Raw genomic sequence first — 17074 nt, 5'->3', positions numbered from 1 at the left:
GACTCAGTCATTTTTCCGGCGTTTATCAGACTTTCAGATAGGAGAAATGTCAGTGAGCGTTCTGATTTCAGTTCCAGAGCGATTCGCCCAATGAGTCCTTGATATTTAGTCATTTTCAGCCAATTCTCTGGATTTTAGAAAATTTCACTTTTTTTGTGAAAATATCCACTAAATGAGGGAATAATATGTGTGAGGGTACCCCAGGAGATTTCCAAATGTGTGTGGGTAGAATATATATCCCACGGGGGTAAAATTAAAAAAAGTTGAAAAAATTTTTTTTTTGGACTCAGTCATTTTTCCGGCGTTTATCAGACTTTCAGATAGGAGAAATGTCAGTGAGCATTCTGATTTCAGTTCCAGAGCGATTCGCCCAATGAGTCCTTGATATTTAGTCGCTTTCAGCCAATATTTGGGATTTTTTGAATTTTTCACTTTTTTGTGAAAATATCCACTAAATGAGGGAATAATATGTGTGAGGGTACCCCAGGAGAGTTCCAAATGTGTGTGGGTAGAATATATATCCCACGGGGGTAAAATTAAAAAAAGTTGAAAAAAATTTTTTTTTGGACTCAGTCATTTTTCCGGCGTTTATCAGACTTTCAGATAGGAGAAATGTCAGTGAGCGTTCTGATTTCAGTTCCAGAGCGGTTCGCCCAATGAGTCCTTGATATTTAGTCGCTTTCAGCCAATATTTTGGATTTTTTGAACTTTTCACTTTTTTGTGAAAATATCCACTAAATGAGGGAATAATATGTGTGAGGGTACTCCAGGAGAGTTCCAAATGTGTGTGGGTAGAATATATATCCCACGGGGGTAAAATTCAAAAAAGTTGAAAAAATTTTTTTTTTGGACTCAGTCATTTTTCCGGCATTTATCAGACTTTCAGATAGGAGAAATGTCAGTGAGCGTTCTGATTTCAGTTCCAGAGCGATTCGCCCAATGAGTCCTTGATATTTAGTCATTTTCAGCCAATTCTCTGGATTTTAGAAAATTTCACTTTTTTTGTGAAAATATCCACTAAATGAGGGAATAATATGTGTGAGGGTACCCCAGGAGATTTCCAAATGTGTGTGGGTAGAATATATATCCCACGGGGGTAAAATTAAAAAAAGTTGAAAAAATTTTTTTTTTGGACTCAGTCATTTTTCCGGCGTTTATCAGACTTTCAGATAGGAGAAATGTCAGTGAGCATTCTGATTTCAGTTCCAGAGCGATTCGCCCAATGAGTCCTTGATATTTAGTCGCTTTCAGCCAATATTTGGGATTTTTTTAATTTTTCGTGAAAATATCCACTAAATGAGGGAATAATATGTGTGAGGGTACCAGGAGAGTTCCAAATCTGTGTGGGTAGAATATATATCCCACGGGGTAAAATTGAAAAAAGTTGAAAAAAATTTTTTTTTGGACTTAGTCATTTTTCCGGCATTTTTCAGACTTTCAGATACGGGAAATGTCAGTGAGCATTCCGATTTCAGTTCCAGAGTAATTCGCCCAATGAGTCCTTGATATTTAGTCGTTTTCAGCCAATTTTCAGAATTTTTGAAAATTTCACTTTTTTGTGAAAATATCCACTAAATGAGGGAATAATATGTGTGAGGGTACCCCAGGAGAGTTCCAAATGTGTGTGGGTAGAATATATATCTCACGGGGGTAAAATTGAAAAAAGTTGAAAATTTTTTTTTTTGGACTTAGTCATTTTTCCGTCGTTTACCAGACTTTCAGATAGGGGAAATGTCAGTGAGCATTCCGATTTCAGTTCCAGAGCAATTCTCCCAATGAGTCCTTGATATTTAATAGTTTTCAGCCAATTTTCTGCATTTTTGAAAATTTCACTTTTTTGTGAAAATATCCACTAAGTGAGGGAATAATATGTGTGAGGGTACCCCAGTAGAGATCCAAATGTGTGTGGGTAGAATATATATCTCACGGGGGTAAAATTGAAAAAAGTTGAAAAAAAAATTTTTTTGCACTTGGTCATTTTTCTGGCGTTCATCATGCTTTCAGAGAGGGGAAATGTCAGTGAGCATTCCGATTTCAGTTCCAGAGCAATTCGCCCAATGAGTCCTTGATATTTAATAGTCTTCTGCCAATATTTTGGATTTTGGAAAATTTCACTTTTTGGTGAAAATATCCACTAAATGAGGGAATAATATGTGTGAGGGTACCCCAGGAGAGTTCCAAATGTGTGTGGGTAGAATATATATCCCACGGGGGTAAAATTGAAAAAAGTTGAAACATTTTTTTTTTGGACTTATTCATTTTTCCGGCGTTTATCAGAATTTCAGAGAGGGGAAATGTCAGTGAGCGTCCCGATTTCAGTTCCAGAGCGATTCGCCCATGAGTCCTTGATATTTAGTCGTTTTCAGCCAATTTTCTGGATTTTTGAAAATTTCACTTTTTTGTGAAAATATCCACTAAATGAGGGAATAATATGTGTGAGGGTACCCCAGGAGAGTTCCAAATGTGTGTGGACAGAATATATATCCCACGGGGGTAAAATTGAAAAAAGTTGAAAAATTTTTTTTTGGACTTAGTCATTTTTCCGGCGTTTATCAGACTTTCAGATAGGGGAAATGTCAGTGAGCGTTCCGATTTCAGTTCCAGAGCAATTCGCCCAATGAGTCCTTGATATTTCGTCGTTTTCAGGCAATTTTCTGAATTTTTGAAAATTTCACTTTTTTTGTGAAAATATCAACTAAATGAGGGAATAATATGTGTGAGTTTACCCCAGGAGAGTCCCAAATGTGTGTGGGTAGACTATATATTCCACGGGGGTAAAATTGAAAAAAGTTGAAAAATTATTTTTTTTGGACTTAGTCATTTTTCCGGCGTTTATCAGACTTTCAGATAGGGGAAATGTCAGTGAGCATTCCGATTTCAGTTCCAGAGCGATTCGCCCAATAAGTCCTTGATATTTAGTCGTTTTCAGCCAATTTTCTGGATTTTTGAAAATTTCACTTTTTTGTAAAAATATCCACTAAATGAGGGGATAATATATGTGAGGGTACCCCAGGAGAGTTCCAAATGTGTGTGGGTAGAATATATCTCCCATGGGGGTAAAATTGAAAAAAGTTTAAAATTTTTTTGGGGGGATTTAGTCATTTTTCCGGCGTTTATCAGACTTTCAGATATGGCAAATGTCAGTGACTGTTCCGATTTCAGTTCCAGAGCGATTCGACCAATGAGCCCTTGATATTTAGTCGTTTTCAGCCAATATTTTGGATTTTTGAAAATTTCACTTTTTTGTGAAAATATCCACTAAATGAGGGAATAATATGTGTGAGGGTACCCCAGGAGAGTTCCAAATGTGAGTGGGTAGAATATATATCACACGGGGGTAAAATTGAAAAAAGTTGAAAAATTTATTTTTTTGGACTTAGTCATTTTTCCGGCGTTTATCAGACTTTCAGATAGGGGAAATGTCAGTGAGTGTTCCGATTTAATTTCCAGAGCGATTCGCCCAATGTGTCTTTGATATTTAGTTGTTTTCAGCCAATTTTCAGAATTTTTGAAAATTTCACTTTTTTGTGAAAATATCCACTAAATGAGGGAATAATATGTGTGAGGGTACCCCAGGAGAGTTCCAAATGTGTGTGGGTAGAATATATATCCCACGTGGGTAAAATTGAAAAAAGTTGAAAAAAATTTTTTTTTTGGACTTAGTCATTTTTCCGGCGTTTATCAGACTTTCAGATAGGGGAAATGTCAGTGAGCGTTCTGATTTCAGCTCCAGAGCGATTCGCCCAATGAGTCCTTGATATTTAGTCATTTTCAGCCAATTCTCTGGATTTTAGAAAATTTCACTTTTTTTGTGAAAATATCCACTAAATGAGGGAATAATATGTGTGAGGGTACCCCAGGAGATTTCCAAATGTGTGTGGGTAGAATATATATCCCACGGGGGTAAAATTAAAAAAAGTTGAAAAAATTTTTTTTTTGGACTCAGTCATTTTTCCGGCGTTTATCAGACTTTCAGATAGGAGAAATGTCAGTGAGCATTCTGATTTCAGTTCCAGAGCGATTCGCCCAATGAGTCCTTGATATTTAGTCGTTTTCAGCCAATATTTTGGATTTTTTGAATTTTTCACTTTTTTGTGAAAATATCCACTAAATGAGGGAATAATATGTGTGAGGGTACCCCAGGAGAGTTCCAAATGTGTGTGGGTAGAATATATATCCCACGGGGGTAAAATTCAAAAAAGTTGAAAAAATTTTTTTTTTGGACTCAGTCATTTTTCCGCATTTATCAGACTTTCAGATAGGAGAAATGTCAGTGAGCGTTCTGATTTCAGTTCCAGAGCGATTCGCAAAATGAGTCCTTGATATTTAGTCGTTTTCAGCCAATTCTCTGGATTTTAGAAAATTTCACTTTTTTTGTGAAAATATCCACTAAATGAGGGAATAATATGTGTGAGGGTACCCCAGGAGATTTCCAAATGTGTGTGGGTAGAATATATATCCCACGGGGGTAAAATTCAAAAAAGTTTAAAAAAAATTTTTTTTGGACTCAGTAATTTTTCCGGCGTTTATCAGAATTTCAGATAGGAGAAAAGTCAGTGAGCGTTCTGATTTCAGTTCCAGAGCGATTCGCCCAATGAGTCCTTGATATTTAGTCGCTTTCAGCCAATATTTGGGATTTTTTGAATTTTTCACTTTTTTGTGAAAATATCCACTAAATGAGGGAATAATATGTGTGAGGGTTCCCCAGGAGAGTTCCAAATGTGTGTGGGTAGAATATATATCCCACGGGGGTAAAATTGAAAAAAGTTGAAAAAAATTTTTTTTTGGACTTAGTCATTTTTCCGGCGTTTTTCAGACTTTCAGATACGGGAAATGTCAGTGAGCATTCCGATTTCAGTTCCAGAGTAATTCGCCCAATGAGTCCTTGATATTTAGTCGTTTTCAGCCAATTTTCAGAATTTTTGAAAATTTCACTTTTTTGTGAAAATATCCACTAAATGAGGGAATAATATGTGTGAGGGTACCCCAGGAGAGTTCCAAATGTGTGTGGGTAAAATATATATCCCACGGGGGTAAAATTGAAAAAAGTTGAAAAAAATTTTTTTTTTGGACTTAGTCATTTTTCCGGCGTTTATCAGACTTTCAGATACGGGAAATGTCAGTGAGCATTCCGATTTCAGTTCCAGAGTAATTCGCCCAATGAGTCCTTGATATTTAGTCGTTTTCAGCCAATTTTCAGAATTTTTGAAAATTTCACTTTTTTGTGAAAATATCCACTAAATGAGGGAATAATATGTGTGAGGGTACCCCAGGAGAGTTCCAAATGTGTGTGGGTAAAATATATATCCCACGGGGGTAAAATTGAAAAAAGTTGAAAAAAATTTTTTTTTTGGACTTAGTCATTTTTCCGGCGTTTATCAGACTTTCAGATAGGGGAAATGTCAGTGAGGCTTCCGATTTCATTTCCAGAGCGATTCGCCCAATGATTATTTGATATTTAGTCGTTTTCAGCCGATTATCTGATTTTTTGAAAATTTCACTCTTTTGTGAAATTATCCACTAAATGAGGGAATAATATGTGTGAGGGTACCCCAGGAGAGTTCCAAATGTGTGTGGGTAAAATATATATCCCACGGGGGTAAAATTGAAAAGAGTTGAAAAAATTTTTATTTGGACTTAGTTATTTTTCCGGCGTTTATCAGACTTTCAGTTAGGGGAAATGTCAGTGAGCGTTCTGATTTCAGTTCCAGAGCGATTCGCCCAATGAGTCCTTGATATTTAGTCGTTTTCAGCCAATTTTCTGGATTTTTGAAAATTTCACTTTTTTGTGAAAATATCCACTAAATGAGGGAATAATATGTGTGAGGGTACCCCAGGAGAGTTCCAAATGTGTGTGGGTAGAATATATATCCCACAGGGGTAAAATTGAAAAAAGTAAAAAAAAATTTTTTTTTGGACTTAGTCATTTTTCCAGCGTTTATCAGACTTTCAGATAGGGGAAATGTCAGTGAGCGTTCTGATTTCAGTTCCAGAGCGATTCGCCCAATGAGTCCTTGATATTTAGTCATTTTCAGCCAATTTTCCGAATTTTTGAAAATTTCACTCTTTTGTGAAATTATCCACTAAATGAGGGAATAATATGTGTGAGGGTACCCCAGGAGAGTTCCAAATGTGTGTGGGTAGAATATATATCCCACAGGGGTAAAATTGAAAAAAGTTGAAAAAAAATTTTTTTTGGACTTAGTCATTTTTCCGGCGTTTATCAAACTTTCAGATAGTGGAAATGTCAGTGAGTGTTCCGATTTCATTTCCAGAGCGATTCGCCGGATGAGTCCTTGATATTTAGTCGTTTTCAGCCGATTATCTGAATTTTTGAAAATGTCACTCTTTTGTGAAATTATCCACAAAATGAGGGAATAATATGTGTGAGGGTACCCCAGGAGAGTTCCAAACGAGTGTGGGTAGAATATATATTCCACGGGGGTAAAATTGAAAAAAGTTGAAAAAAATTTTTTTTGGACTTAGTCATTTTTTCGGTGTTTATCAGACTTTCAGAAAGTAGAAATGTCAGTGAGCGTTCCGATTTCAGTTCCAGAGCGATTCTCCCAATGAGTCCTTGATATTTAGTTGTTTTCAGCCAATATTTTGGATTTTTGAAAATTTCACTTTTTTGTGGAAATATCCACTAAATGAGGGAATAATATGTGTGAGGGTACCAGGAGAGTTCCAAATCTGTGTGGGTAGAATATATATCCCACGGGGTAAAATTGAAAAAAGTTGAAAAAAATTTTTTTTTGGACTTAGTCATTTTTCCGGCATTTTTCAGACTTTCAGATACGGGAAATGTCAGTGAGCATTCCGATTTCAGTTCCAGAGTAATTCGCCCAATGAGTCCTTGATATTTAGTCGTTTTCAGCCAATTTTCAGAATTTTTGAAAATTTCACTTTTTTGTGAAAATATCCACTAAATGAGGGAATAATATGTGTGAGGGTACCCCAGGAGAGTTCCAAATGTGTGTGGGTAGAATATATATCTCACGGGGGTAAAATTGAAAAAAGTTGAAAATTTTTTTTTTTGGACTTAGTCATTTTTCCGTCGTTTACCAGACTTTCAGATAGGGGAAATGTCAGTGAGCATTCCGATTTCAGTTCCAGAGCAATTCTCCCAATGAGTCCTTGATATTTAGTAGTTTTCAGCCAATTTTCTGCATTTTTGAAAATTTCACTTTTTTGTGAAAATATCCACTAAGTGAGGGAATAATATGTGTGAGGGTACCCCAGTAGAGATCCAAATGTGTGTGGGTAGAATATATATCTCACGGGGGTAAAATTGAAAAAAGTTGAAAAAAAAATTTTTTTGCACTTGGTCATTTTTCTGGCGTTCATCATGCTTTCAGAGGGGGGAAATGTCAGTGAGCATTCCGATTTCAGTTCCAGAGCAATTCGCCCAATGAGTCCTTGATATTTAATAGTCTTCTGCCAATATTTTGGATTTTGGAAAATTTCACTTTTTGGTGAAAATATCCACTAAATGAGGGAATAATATGTGTGAGGGTACCCCAGGAGAGTTCCAAATGTGTGTGGGTAGAATATATATCCCACGGGGGTAAAATTGAAAAAAGTTGAAACATTTTTTTTTTGGACTTATTCATTTTTCCGGCGTTTATCAGAATTTCAGAGAGGGGAAATGTCAGTGAGCGTCCCGATTTCAGTTCCAGAGCGATTCGCCCATGAGTCCTTGATATTTAGTCGTTTTCAGCCAATTTTCTGGATTTTTGAAAATTTCACTTTTTTGTGAAAATATCCACTAAATGAGGGAATAATATGTGTGAGGGTACCCCAGGAGAGTTCCAAATGTGTGTGGACAGAATATATATCCCACGGGGGTAAAATTGAAAAAAGTTGAAAAATTTTTTTTTGGACTTAGTCATTTTTCCGGCGTTTATCAGACTTTCAGATAGGGGAAATGTCAGTGAGCGTTCCGATTTCAGTTCCAGAGCAATTCGCCCAATGAGTCCTTGATATTTCGTCGTTTTCAGGCAATTTTCTGAATTTTTGAAAATTTCACTTTTTTTGTGAAAATATCAACTAAATGAGGGAATAATATGTGTGAGTTTACCCCAGGAGAGTCCCAAATGTGTGTGGGTAGACTATATATTCCACGGGGGTAAAATTGAAAAAAGTTGAAAAATTATTTTTTTTGGACTTAGTCATTTTTCCGGCGTTTATCAGACTTTCAGATAGGGGAAATGTCAGTGAGCATTCCGATTTCAGTTCCAGAGCGATTCGCCCAATAAGTCCTTGATATTTAGTCGTTTTCAGCCAATTTTCTGGATTTTTGAAAATTTCACTTTTTTGTAAAAATATCCACTAAATGAGGGGATAATATATGTGAGGGTACCCCAGGAGAGTTCCAAATGTGTGTGGGTAAAATATATATCCCACGGGGGTAAAATTGAAAAAAGTTGAAAAAAATTTTTTTTTTGGACTTAGTCATTTTTCCGGCGTTTATCAGACTTTCAGATAGGGGAAATGTCAGTGAGGCTTCCGATTTCATTTCCAGAGCGATTCGCCCAATGATTATTTGATATTTAGTCGTTTTCAGCCGATTATCTGATTTTTTGAAAATTTCACTCTTTTGTGAAATTATCCACTAAATGAGGGAATAATATGTGTGAGGGTACCCCAGGAGAGTTCCAAATGTGTGTGGGTAAAATATATATCCCACGGGGGTAAAATTGAAAAGAGTTGAAAAAATTTTTATTTGGACTTAGTTATTTTTCCGGCGTTTATCAGACTTTCAGTTAGGGGAAATGTCAGTGAGCGTTCTGATTTCAGTTCCAGAGCGATTCGCCCAATGAGTCCTTGATATTTAGTCGTTTTCAGCCAATTTTCTGGATTTTTGAAAATTTCACTTTTTTGTGAAAATATCCACTAAATGAGGGAATAATATGTGTGAGGGTACCCCAGGAGAGTTCCAAATGTGTGTGGGTAGAATATATATCCCACAGGGGTAAAATTGAAAAAAGTAAAAAAAAATTTTTTTTTGGACTTAGTCATTTTTCCGGCGTTTATCAGACTTTCAGATAGGGGAAATGTCAGTGAGCGTTCTGATTTCAGTTCCAGAGCGATTCGCCCAATGAGTCCTTGATATTTAGTCATTTTCAGCCAATTTTCCGAATTTTTGAAAATTTCACTCTTTTGTGAAATTATCCACTAAATGAGGGAATAATATGTGTGAGGGTACCCCAGGAGAGTTCCAAATGTGTGTGGGTAGAATATATATCCCACAGGGGTAAAATTGAAAAAAGTTGAAAAAAAATTTTTTTTGGACTTAGTCATTTTTCCGGCGTTTATCAGACTTTCAGATAGTGGAAATGTCAGTGAGTGTTCCGATTTCATTTCCAGAGCGATTCGCCGGATGAGTCCTTGATATTTAGTCGTTTTCAGCCGATTATCTGAATTTTTGAAAATGTCACTCTTTTGTGAAATTATCCACAAAATGAGGGAATAATATGTGTGAGGGTACCCCAGGAGAGTTCCAAACGAGTGTGGGTAGAATATATATTCCACGGGGGTAAAATTGAAAAAAGTTGAAAAAAATTTTTTTTGGACTTAGTCATTTTTTCGGTGTTTATCAGACTTTCAGAAAGTAGAAATGTCAGTGAGCGTTCCGATTTCAGTTCCAGAGCGATTCTCCCAATGAGTCCTTGATATTTAGTTGTTTTCAGCCAATATTTTGGATTTTTGAAAATTTCACTTTTTTGTGGAAATATCCACTAAATGAGGGAATAATATGTGTGAGGGTACCAGGAGAGTTCCAAATCTGTGTGGGTAGAATATATATCCCACGGGGTAAAATTGAAAAAAGTTGAAAAAAATTTTTTTTTGGACTTAGTCATTTTTCCGGCATTTTTCAGACTTTCAGATACGGGAAATGTCAGTGAGCATTCCGATTTCAGTTCCAGAGTAATTCGCCCAATGAGTCCTTGATATTTAGTCGTTTTCAGCCAATTTTCAGAATTTTTGAAAATTTCACTTTTTTGTGAAAATATCCACTAAATGAGGGAATAATATGTGTGAGGGTACCCCAGGAGAGTTCCAAATGTGTGTGGGTAGAATATATATCTCACGGGGGTAAAATTGAAAAAAGTTGAAAATTTTTTTTTTTGGACTTAGTCATTTTTCCGTCGTTTACCAGACTTTCAGATAGGGGAAATGTCAGTGAGCATTCCGATTTCAGTTCCAGAGCAATTCTCCCAATGAGTCCTTGATATTTAGTAGTTTTCAGCCAATTTTCTGCATTTTTGAAAATTTCACTTTTTTGTGAAAATATCCACTAAGTGAGGGAATAATATGTGTGAGGGTACCCCAGTAGAGATCCAAATGTGTGTGGGTAGAATATATATCTCACGGGGGTAAAATTGAAAAAAGTTGAAAAAAAAATTTTTTTGCACTTGGTCATTTTTCTGGCGTTCATCATGCTTTCAGAGAGGGGAAATGTCAGTGAGCATTCCGATTTCAGTTCCAGAGCAATTCGCCCAATGAGTCCTTGATATTTAATAGTCTTCTGCCAATATTTTGGATTTTGGAAAATTTCACTTTTTGGTGAAAATATCCACTAAATGAGGGAATAATATGTGTGAGGGTACCCCAGGAGAGTTCCAAATGTGTGTGGGTAGAATATATATCCCACGGGGGTAAAATTGAAAAAAGTTGAAACATTTTTTTTTTGGACTTATTCATTTTTCCGGCGTTTATCAGAATTTCAGAGAGGGGAAATGTCAGTGAGCGTCCCGATTTCAGTTCCAGAGCGATTCGCCCATGAGTCCTTGATATTTAGTCGTTTTCAGCCAATTTTCTGGATTTTTGAAAATTTCACTTTTTTGTGAAAATATCCACTAAATGAGGGAATAATATGTGTGAGGGTACCCCAGGAGAGTTCCAAATGTGTGTGGACAGAATATATATCCCACGGGGGTAAAATTGAAAAAAGTTGAAAAATTTTTTTTTGGACTTAGTCATTTTTCCGGCGTTTATCAGACTTTCAGATAGGGGAAATGTCAGTGAGCGTTCCGATTTCAGTTCCAGAGCAATTCGCCCAATGAGTCCTTGATATTTCGTCGTTTTCAGGCAATTTTCTGAATTTTTGAAAATTTCACTTTTTTTGTGAAAATATCAACTAAATGAGGGAATAATATGTGTGAGTTTACCCCAGGAGAGTCCCAAATGTGTGTGGGTAGACTATATATTCCACGGGGGTAAAATTGAAAAAAGTTGAAAAATTATTTTTTTTGGACTTAGTCATTTTTCCGGCGTTTATCAGACTTTCAGATAGGGGAAATGTCAGTGAGCATTCCGATTTCAGTTCCAGAGCGATTCGCCCAATAAGTCCTTGATATTTAGTCGTTTTCAGCCAATTTTCTGGATTTTTGAAAATTTCACTTTTTTGTAAAAATATCCACTAAATGAGGGGATAATATATGTGAGGGTACCCCAGGAGAGTTCCAAATGTGTGTGGGTAGAATATATCTCCCATGGGGGTAAAATTGAAAAAAGTTTAACATTTTTTTGGGGGGATTTAGTCATTTTTCCGGCGTTTATCAGACTTTCAGATATGGCAAATGTCAGTGACTGTTCCGATTTCAGTTCCAGAGCGATTCGACCAATGAGCCCGTGATATTTAGTCGTTTTCAGCCAATATTTTGGATTTTTGAAAATTTCACTTTTTTGTGAAAATATCCACTAAATGAGGGAATAATATGTGTGAGGGTACCCCAGGAGAGTTCCAAATGTGAGTGGGTAGAATATATATCACACGGGGGTAAAATTGAAAAAAGTTGAAAAATTTATTTTTTTGGACTTAGTCATTTTTCCGGCGTTTATCAGACTTTCAGATATGGCAAATGCCATTGAGTGTTCCGATTTCAGTTCCAGAGCGATTCGACCAATGAGCCCTTGATATTTAGTCGTTTTCAGACAATATTTTGGATTTTTGAAAATTTCACTTTTTTGTGAAAATATCCACTAAATGAGGGAATAATATGTGTGAGGGTACCCCAGGAGAGTTCCAAATGTGTGTGGGTAGAATATATATCCCACGCGGGTAAAATTGAAAAAAGTTGAAAAATTTTTTTTTTTGGACTTAGTCATTTTTCCGGCGCTTATCAGACTTTCAGATAGGGGAAATGTCAGTGAGCGTTCCGATTTCAGTTCCAGAGCGATTCGCCCTATGAGTCCTTGATATTTCGTCATTTTCAGCCAATTTTCTGAATTTTTGAAAATGTCACTTTTTTTGTGAAAATATCAACTAAATGATGGAATAATATATGTGAGGGTACCCCAGGAGAGTTCCAAATGTGTGTGGGTAGAATATATATCCCACGGGGGTAAAATTGAAAAAAGTTGAAAAAAATATTTTTTTTGGACTTAGTCATTTTTCCGGCATTTATCAGACTTTCAGATTGGATGAAATGTAAGTGAGCGTTCCGATTTCAGTTCCAGAGCGATTCGACCAATGAGTCCTTGATGTTTTGTCGTTTTCAGCCAATATTTTGGATTTTTGAAAATTTCAATTTTTGTGAAAATATCCACTAAATGAGGGAATAATATGTGTGAGGGTACCCCAGGAGAGTTCCAAATGTGTGTGGGTAGAATATATCTCCCACGGGGGTAAAATTGAAAAAAGTTTAAAAATTTTTTGGGGGGATTTAGTCATTTTTCCGGCGTTTATCAGACTTTCAGATAGGGGAAATGTCAGTGAGCGTTCCAAATTCAGTTCCAAAGCAATTCGCCCAATGAGTCCTTGATATTTCGTCGTTTTCAGGCAATTTTCTGAATTTTTGAAAATTTCACTTTTTTTGTGAAAATATCAACTAAATGAGGAAATAATATGTGTGAGGGTACCCCAGGAGAGTTCCAAATGTGTGTGGGTAGAATATATATCCCACGGGGGTAAAATTGAAAAAAGTTGAAAAATTATTTTTTTTGGACTTAGTCATTTTTCCGGCTTTTATCAGACTTTCAGATAGGGGAAATGTCAGTGAGCCTTCCGATTTCAGTTCCAGAGTGATTCGCCCAATGAGTCCTTGATATTTCGTCGTTTTCAGGCAATTTTCTGAATTTTTGAAAATTTCACTTTTTTGTGAAAATATCCACAAAATGAGGGAATAATATGTGTGAGGGTACCCCAGGAGAGTCCCAAATGTGTGTGGGTAGACTATGTATCCCACGGGGGTAAAATTGAAAAAAGTTGAAAAATTTTTTTTTTTGGACTTAGTCATTTTTCTGGCGTTTATCAGACTTTCAGATAGGGGAAATGTCAGTGAGCATTCCGATTGCAGTTCCAGAGCGATTCGCCCTATGAGTCCTTGATATTTAGTCGTTTCCAGCCAATTTTCTGGATTTTTGAAAATATCACTTTTTTGTGAAAATATCCACTAAATGAGGGAATAATATGTGTGAGGGTACCCCAGGAGAGTTCCAAATGTGTGTGGGTAGAATATATATCCCACGGGGGTAAAATTCAAAAAAGTTGAAAAAATTTTTTTTTTGGACTCAGTCATTTTTCCGCATTTATCAGACTTTCAGATAGGAGAAATGTCAGTGAGCGTTCTGATTTCAGTTCCAGAGCGATTCGCAAAATGAGTCCTTGATATTTAGTCGTTTTCAGCCAATTCTCTGGATTTTAGAAAATTTCACTTTTTTTGTGAAAATATCCACTAAATGAGGGAATAATATGTGTGAGGGTACCCCAGGAGATTTCCAAATGTGTGTGGGTAGAATATATATCCCACGGGGGTAAAATTCAAAAAAGTTTAAAAAAAATTTTTTTTGGACTCAGTAATTTTTCCGGCGTTTATCAGAATTTCAGATAGGAGAAAAGTCAGTGAGCGTTCTGATTTCAGTTCCAGAGCGATTCGCCCAATGAGTCCTTGATATTTAGTCGTTTTCAGCCAATATTTGGGATTTTTTGAATTTTTCACTTTTTTGTGAAAATATCCACTAAATGAGGGAATAATATGTGTGAGGGTACCAGGAGAGTTCCAAATGTGTGTGGGTAGAATATATATCCCACGGGGGTAAAATTGAAAAAAGTTGAAAAAAATTTTTTTTTGGACTTAGTCATTTTTCCGGCGTTTTTCAGACTTTCAGATACGGGAAATGTCAGTGAGCATTCCGATTTCAGTTCCAGAGTAATTCGCCCAATGAGTCCTTGATATTTAGTCGTTTTCAGCCAATTTTCAGAATTTTTGAAAATTTCACTTTTTTGTGAAAATATCTACTAAATGAGGGAATAATATGTGTGAGGGTACCCCAGGAGAGTTCCAAATGTGTGTGGGTAAAATATATATCCCACGGGGGTAAAATTGAAAAAAGTTGAAAAAAATTTTTTTTTTGGACTTAGTCATTTTTCCGGCGTTTATCAGACTTTCAGATAGGGGAAATGTCAGTGAGGCTTCCGATTTCATTTCCAGAGCGATTCGCCCAATGATTATTTGATATTTAGTCGTTTTCAGCCGATTATCTGATTTTTTGAAAATTTCACTCTTTTGTGAAATTATCCACTAAATGAGGGAATAATATGTGTGAGGGTACCCCAGGAGAGTTCCAAATGTGTGTGGGTAGAATATATATACCACGGGGGTAAAATTGAAAAGAGTTGAAAAAATTTTTATTTGGACTTAGTTATTTTTCCGGCGTTTATCAGACTTTCAGTTAGGGGAAATGTCAGTGAGCGTTCTGATTTCAGTTCCAGAGCGATTCGCCCAATGAGTCCTTGATATTTAGTCGTTTTCAGCCAATTTTCTGGATTTTTGAAAATTTCACTTTTTTGTGAAAATATCCACTAAATGAGGGAATAATATGTGTGAGGGTACCCCAGGAGAGTTCCAAATGTGTGTGGGTAGAATATATATCCCACAGGGGTAAAATTGAAAAAAGTAAAAAAAAATTTTTTTTTGGACTTAGTCATTTTTCCGGCGTTTATCAGACTTTCAGATAGGGGAAATGTCAGTGAGCGTTCTGATTTCAGTTCCAGAGCGATTCGCCCAATGAGTCCTTGATATTTAGTCATTTTCAGCCAATTTTCCGAATTTTTGAAAATTTCACTCTTTTGTGAAATTATCCACTAAATGAGGGAATAATATGTGTGAGGGTACCCCAGGAGAGTTCCAAATGTGTGTGGGTAGAATATATATCCCACAGGGGTAAAATTGAAAAAAGTTGAAAAAAAATTTTTTTTGGACTTAGTCATTTTTCCGGCGTTTATCAGACTTTCAGATAGTGGAAATGTCAGTGAGTGTTCCGATTTCATTTCCAGAGCGATTCGCCGGATGAGTCCTTGATATTTAGTCGTTTTCAGCCGATTATCTGAATTTTTGAAAATGTCACTCTTTTGTGAAATTATCCACAAAATGAGGGAATAATATGTGTGAGGGTACCCCAGGAGAGTTCCAAACGAGTGTGGGTAGAATATATATTCCACGGGGGTAAAATTGAAAAAAGTTGAAAAAAATTTTTTTTGGACTTAGTCATTTTTTCGGTGTTTATCAGACTTTCAGAAAGTAGAAATGTCAGTGAGCGTTCCGATTTCAGTTCCAGAGCGATTCTCCCAATGAGTCCTTGATATTTAGTTGTTTTCAGCCAATATTTTGGATTTTTGAAAATTTCACTTTTTTGTGGAAATATCCACTAAATGAGGGAATAATATGTGTGAGGGTACCAGGAGAGTTCCAAATCTGTGTGGGTAGAATATATATCCCACGGGGTAAAATTGAAAAAAGTTGAAAAAAATTTTTTTTTGGACTTAGTCATTTTTCCGGCATTTTTCAGACTTTCAGATACGGGAAATGTCAGTGAGCATTCCGATTTCAGTTCCAGAGTAATTCGCCCAATGAGTCCTTGATATTTAGTCGTTTTCAGCCAATTTTCAGAATTTTTGAAAATTTCACTTTTTTGTGAAAATATCCACTAAATGAGGGAATAATATGTGTGAGGGTACCCCAGGAGAGTTCCAAATGTGTGTGGGTAGAATATATATCTCACGGGGGTAAAATTGAAAAAAGTTGAAAATTTTTTTTTTTGGACTTAGTCATTTTTCCGTCGTTTACCAGACTTTCAGATAGGGGAAATGTCAGTGAGCATTCCGATTTCAGTTCCAGAGCAATTCTCCCAATGAGTCCTTGATATTTAGTAGTTTTCAGCCAATTTTCTGCATTTTTGAAAATTTCACTTTTTTGTGAAAATATCCACTAAGTGAGGGAATAATATGTGTGAGGGTACCCCAGTAGAGATCCAAATGTGTGTGGGTAGAATATATATCTCACGGGGGTAAAATTGAAAAAAGTTGAAAAAAAAATTTTTTTGCACTTGGTCATTTTTCTGGCGTTCATCATGCTTTCAGAGAGGGGAAATGTCAGTGAGCATTCCGATTTCAGTTCCAGAGCAATTCGCCCAATGAGTCCTTGATATTTAATAGTCTTCTGCCAATATTTTGGATTTTGGAAAATTTCACTTTTTGGTGAAAATATCCACTAAATGAGGGAATAATATGTGTGAGGGTACCCCAGGAGAGTTCCAAATGTGTGTGGGTAGAATATATATCCCACGGGGGTAAAATTGAAAAAAGTTGAAACATTTTTTTTTTGGACTTATTCATTTTTCCGGCGTTTATCAGAATTTCAGAGAGGGGAAATGTCAGTGAGCGTCCCGATTTCAGTTCCAGAGCGATTCGCCCATGAGTCCTTGATATTTAGTCGTTTTCAGCCAATTTTCTGGATTTTTGAAAATTTCACTTTTTTGTGAAAATATCCACTAAATGAGGGAATAATATGTGTGAGGGTACCCCAGGAGAGTTCCAAATGTGTGTGGACAGAATATATATCTCACGGGGGTAAAATTGAAAAAAGTTGAAAAATTTTTTTTTGGACTTAGTCATTTTTCCGGCGTTTATCAGACTTTCAGATAGGGGAAATGTCAGTGAGCGTTCCGATTTCAGTTCCAGAGCAATTCGCCCAATGAGTCCTTGATATTTCGTCGTTTTCAGGCAATTTTCTGAATTTTTGAAAATTTCACTTTTTTTGTGAAAATATCAACTAAATGAGGGAATAAT

The sequence above is a fragment of the Phyllobates terribilis genome, unplaced genomic scaffold (genome assembly GCF_046119375.1).
Source record: "Phyllobates terribilis strain yellow unplaced genomic scaffold, ASM4611937v1 Scaffold_1__5_contigs__length_1240528914, whole genome shotgun sequence".
Classification (NCBI taxonomy): domain Eukaryota; kingdom Metazoa; phylum Chordata; class Amphibia; order Anura; family Dendrobatidae; genus Phyllobates; species Phyllobates terribilis.
Note: the sequence above shows the minus strand (reverse complement) of the source record.